The following is a 6,266-nucleotide window of genomic DNA, read 5'->3' on the forward strand; positions in this document are numbered from 1 at the left end:
TTCTACAATCCTTTGTAGTGAGCTTTGTATTCATTTGGAAACTGGACCAAAGACCCCATAAACTCTTTGACTCAAAGTTCATAGTGAAGTGGAAACTACTCCATATGTTGATCTGCAATGAAAATGAAGGACTTCAATAGTCTGATGTAAATATAAAAGGCAACAATTTATCAATTCCCGCAGTTTTGCAAATATTTATGCGGCACAATGTTTTTCTATAAATACATATGTTGGGATGATGATAGCATTTTATAGAAAAATTTTCAGACATATGAAAATGTCTTTTAATAACAAAGAAGATACATTAAGTGGATATGTAACCATATTTACAAAGTAAGCTTGATGACATTCTATCCAATATGCTTGATTCTGTTACTGTATCTATGCAGTAATCTTGGTTATTTAACTGTACATAGTTATCTTGGTTCTGTTACCATATCTATGAAGTTAGCTTGGTACTGTTACTATAAGCAGTAGGCTTGGCTTTATTCTGTGTGTAGTACTGTTTTTCTGTTACCTTATCCATATTGCAAGCTTGACTGTTACTGTATCTATGTAGTGCACTTGGTTCTGTTACTATATCTTGTTAAGGATATGCACTCAATCGAAGATATAAAAAGTGAATACAGAATGGATGCTTTTATGGTTATATAAGCATCAATGTGACTTATTTTATGCCTACGTGCTATAAATCATACCTGTCCACAGGTTTAGAACACTTATGTGGTTCTTGATATGATAGCGTGTCCACTTTTGCTAATAAAGAATGAAGTAGTGCTTAGGAAAAGAACTGAATCATAAAACCTAATGAATATTGATTAAACCGTTCAGAGGGAGGAGAATTAGGTTTTACCAATGATCAGTACGATAAGTGATAATTTTATAAGGATGTATGGTTCTGCTCCTGATTGTGTGGTCAATCACAAGTAGTCTTTCTCCGTGTACACGTAAATCTCCCTGATATATAATTTGGCAACAGACAATTAAGATGATCAAATGGCTTTAATGTGACTAACAGTTGGTGCAACGTGGGGCCAGGACGAGGAGTCCAGACGACTGCAGCCACACCAGACTTCTTCCCAGGAAGAACCACACCTGAGGGCCGGAGATTGTGCATCTCCAAAAAGTAGGAAAATATGTCATCTTGCCTAATGACCTCCTAGTGTGTATGTGTACTGGGATAGAAATAGCCGGTGTCGTCTCCGGACAATAATTGACCGCAATTGACAAGTCCTGAGACTTTGAACCGGTCAGATTATTTTCCTTGTTTGTCTGTCTGTGTTGGTTAAAGAAGCGAGAGGTTTTTCCAGTGATAGCATATTGCAGAGGGCAGGCAAACAGGGAGAAATACACAAAGTAACATCGAGCAATCACTCTGGTTCCAGCCTCTAGCACTGCTAATGGTCCCAGGTGTGTTCACGCACTGAGCTGCCCACTGGATGGTCCGCATCCAGGGTCCAGCTCCACCTGATCAACACAAAAGAGTGCGGTGATTGAAAAATTTCTCCGTACTTGCATCAAGTTGTTAAAACCACTATTAAAGGGAATCTCTCACCCCATTTTTCAAGTATCCGGCACCCCCATCAGGGGCTTATCTACAGTATTCCGCAATGCTGTACATAAGCCCCCGATGTAACCTGAACGATAAGAAAAACGAGTTATATTATACTCACCATGGGGGGTGGTCCAGTCTTGGTCCAGTGGGTGTTGCGATCCGGTGCCTCCAATCTTATAACGGTGACGTCCTCTTTTTTGCTGCCTGTCATGGTTCCTGCGCAGGCGCACTGCTTTGCCCTGTTGTTGGGGCAGAACAGTGCGCTTGCGCAGGAGCCACGACAGGCAGCAAAGAAGAGGACATCACCATTAAAAGATGGGAGGCGCCAGACCGGACCGCGACACCCATTGGACCAAAACCAGACCCGGACCGCCCCTGGGTGAGTATAATCTAACTCATTTTTCTTATCTTTCAGGTTACCTCAGGGGCTTATCTGCAGCATTACAGAATTCTGTAGATAAGCCCCTGATGGCGGTGCAGGCAGCTGATACTCAAAAAATGGGGTGACAGATTCCCTTTAAAACATAAAAAAAAATCCACAACAGTTAATGATTAGCTGAAGCTTTATCATCCCGTCCGATCCAAAGAATTTTCGCTAATAAAGAATGAAGTAATGCTTAGGAAAAGAACAGAATCATAAAAGCTAATGAATATTGATTAAACCCTTCCTGAGGGAGGAGAAATTAGAAGATTTTACCAATGATCAATACGATAAATAATTATGTTTTTAAGGATGTACTGTTTCCTCAATGAATCAGATTTTCTGCTCGTGACTGTGTGGTCAATCACAAGTAGTTTTTCTCTGTGTACACGTAAACCTCCCTGATATATAATTTTGTAACAGACAATTAAGATGATCACAGGGCTTTAGTGTGACTCTCACAATCTATGCAGTAAGCAAGGTGCTCTGCCCTATCCATCATGGGAGGAGGGGGCCCAGATTGGTTGTCAATAGGGCCCTTGGCCAACTTGTAAACAGCAACATGCAGTGATCAGTGAAGGTCCTCTACCCCAATCACTGCTGTAAGTAATGCACACACCTTGATTGGGAGGAGGCAGGGTCCACGGGCCAATTCACTAATTTCCCGGTAGGGTAGGCCAGTCCGAACCTGGACACACTTTCTATTATATAGCTGGAAGTTTGGCCCTTAAAATTATTTTCTACAGTGGCACTTAGTGAATATACTCATACACATCTCATACACATCTTTTATGAACAATCTCTTTATTTACATATATGATTATCATTGTTTCATTAAATTGGATCTTAACAAATCAAAGAACAGGTCAAGTGCATAAAATAGATCAAAAACACATGTACTACGCCTTGACAATCATAGATCCTCTCTGACTCTTAAAGGACACCTACTGACGCAAAGAAAACCCCAATGATACTGTAGAGAAAAAGGAGATCATTTAATACAATGGATAGCCAAGTCCTCCAGTTAGGTTTGCTCTTTCATAGCAGCCCCACTATGGCTAATCTATGAGGTTCAACCAAGGAGTACCCATCTATGATCTATAATTTCCATATGCCCTAAATAGACAAGAGTAACCCTGATGAGAAAATTCTCTTAAATCCTGGGTGGAACACCATTGGTTCAAGCTCTAACACAAAAATGGGGGTCAGCCCTGTGATCCCGTAGAGGGTAACCCAATCTATGTTCACCATATGGCCATGTGCATGCAACAAAAACATAATTAGTAGAGATGAGTGAGTCTTTTAAAATTCACATTCACCAGTTTTGTTGGATTTTTTTTGCAAAAATTTGATTTGAAGCAAATCTCAAGTGCATAAAAACTTCTAAATGCCCTCAAAATACATGTGTAAACACTACGAGGTCTCCTGCAACCAAATTGAACACTTTTCAAGCTTTTTAATGCAAACACAGCCTTACTAATGTCAATTTGATGTCAACATATATGGGTAAATGGATGGTAACTGTTTTTCACTGCTGTGCTGTCACACACTTCTGATACGATTATTTCTTTCCTTATCTCTATTGCTGAACTGAGCTGAATCTTCTCAAGATCCAGATTCACTACAAAGTGGCTGCTGCACTCACTGACTCTGCTTTTATACAGGCTACAGTAGTCCCTCCTGATTGGCTGCACTACACCATGCTATGTGATAGCTGCAAAGCATTATGGGGAACCCCAAGTGACCGTGGGTCGCCCTCCCAGGGCTGTGGGATACTCGGTACCGGGCCGGTATCAGTGGGATGTGTCACAGCAGCAGTGACCCAGACCGTGGCCCTGGGCGCCCAATTAATAGGAAAATGTGAATGGTGGAATGTAGTTAGATGAATAGTTCGTGATGCCACCTGTGGTGTTCGGCAAGTGAGATGTTAAGCCGACGCTGCATGCAGATCCGCTGGGACTGATGGTAGGGTGCAGCAAAGATGTAAAAGCTCCCCACAGGTGAAGCTGTAGTCCCAGGGCAGTGTAGATGTGGTTGGTATGGGGATGTAGCAGTGCCGGAAGGGTAGGAAGCAGACAAAGACACAGCGGGGTGCAGTTTCTGTACCTTTACTTGATAAATGCAGTCCAGGGTCCTGATTACAGATGGTTCCGGAGCAGGCTAGCCTGGAAGTAGCTCAGGATTCTCTCTCAGCAGAAGGGCTGTGCAGTCTCCTTCCTAGCGCTTATTTGAATGAAGTACTCCTAGTACTGAGTTACACTGAAGTTCCTCCTAATTCTCTTCTACTAGCACTCCTCGTATGGCAGACAGCTGTAGCCGTATTCCTCTCTTGGCTCACTCCGTGCTGTTGTGCCTCCGAGTCTTAGATGAGAGTAGGGCATTTACAGCCTCCTACTCCTCTGGTTGCTGGTGCAGGACCGTCAGTATCCATACACTCGTGGAGACCAGGCTCCAGTTCATGCGCTCTCACTGGGAGGGAGCTCTTTCCTCAGCTCAACCCCCAGCTTCTCTCCACACGTCTGCACACTTTACCCTCCGCAGACTAACTGACCACTCCTTCCTCTTGGCCCCCCCAGAGAGCACTCCTCCCTTCAATTCCGGTTCAGAGTCCCCCCTGCTGGCCTGGAGTGGAACTGCTTCCAAGCCTGGCATTACCCTCCCTGGAGGAAGGCAGAGCCACTGTGGCGGCCATACTCCTGGGGGCGCCGGAACCGCACATGAGGTCATGTAAGCCATCATTGGCTCATACAATCTTCTGCTTTGTGAAAAATGGTAGTGGGCAAATTGATTCGCTCATCTTTATTAGGAATTATTTGATGGGACATGTATATGTTTTGCATAGATAAAGGGTTACTCTTAAATACTGTAATTCTATTGCCACCAATACCCTACTGCAGTGAGATTATATACAGTCGATATAAGAAGAATACACACTCCTGGTAAAATGTCAGGATTTGGTCATGTAAAAAGTCTTACCAAGAAGAATAATTTCAGAACTTTTTCCACTGTTTATGGCGCCCATAATCTGTATAATTCAATTGAAAAATAAACTGAAATCTTTTAAGAGTGGAAAAATAAAAATAAAAAACTATAAAATGATATTGTTTGTATAAATCTGCACACCTTAAACTAATGCCTTTGAATTTATGACAGCATTCAGTCTTCCATCTTACCACCACCCTACCCCTTAGACCAGTCACATGAAGAATGCTGGAGATTGTTGGCAAATGCAGCAGACAACCAGACCTTCCTGCAGCTCCTTTAATGTTGCTGTAGGCCTCATCAATCTCCCAGAACAATTTTCTTCTCATCCAAAGGGACATTCAGTTCTGCGTAATGTCACTGGTATGCCAGATTAAAACCACTTCTTGATGTCTTCCCAGAGCCCCATGATAGATTTAATGCCTTGTAAATGCTTTTGTACCCTACACCTGACTGATAACTTTCCACAGTGAGATCCCTTTGCAGTGTTGTAAGCTGTTTACAGTTCATGGCTTTTACTGTAAGATATAAGTCAGAAAAAATGTCAGAAAGATCCTACTTCAATAACGAAACTTTTTATGGGGTTAATCAGAATCTCTGTTATTAAGGAGGCCGAGCACTGACTACTACTTACCATTAGTGTAAATGCGGTTGGCTAATAACGAGCACAACTACATCCCCAATACACTTATGCAACCACATTACTTTAGTTTTATTATTTTTAATATTCTCTTCAAAATGATTTCAGTTTATTTCTCAATGGGTTCATGCAGATTATGGGCGACATTAAAGATGGAAAAAGTTCTGACATTATTCTTCTTGTTAAGAAGAATATATATACAGCTGACATGTGCCAACAACAGCCGCAGGTGGATCTAAATTTGTTTATACCCATTCATCAAATTTGTTCTTTTGGTGTAAGGGTGGACACTTTTTTGAACTTCTGAGGAAAATGAGTAGATGCATTTCTGTGCATTGAGACTTCTTGATTGTGGCCCATGAGGCAGTTCATTAAACTCTTCGGCCTCTGACCAGATTTAGGAAAGTCTTGAAAACCAATCCATTTCTGCAAGCAAATTTCATAACATAGAAGAATTGGAATGCCCAAGATGAGAATATTTCAGGCAGGAATTTTTGAGAAAAAAAAAAAAGCTTTATTTGTCCTTTCTTTACGAAAGCAGAAGTGCTGCATAGAATTTGTAAGTTCTTCTACATCAATAACTGCAGCCACTGCAAAAAAAAAAAGAAAGGAAAAAAATATTATTTAATTATATATATATTGTATTCCCTATATATAATTGAGTTAAT

The sequence above is a fragment of the Dendrobates tinctorius genome, unplaced genomic scaffold (genome assembly GCF_039654945.1).
Source record: "Dendrobates tinctorius isolate UK_male_01 unplaced genomic scaffold, ASM3965494v1 ptg000232l, whole genome shotgun sequence".
Taxonomy (NCBI): Eukaryota; Metazoa; Chordata; class Amphibia; order Anura; family Dendrobatidae; genus Dendrobates; species Dendrobates tinctorius.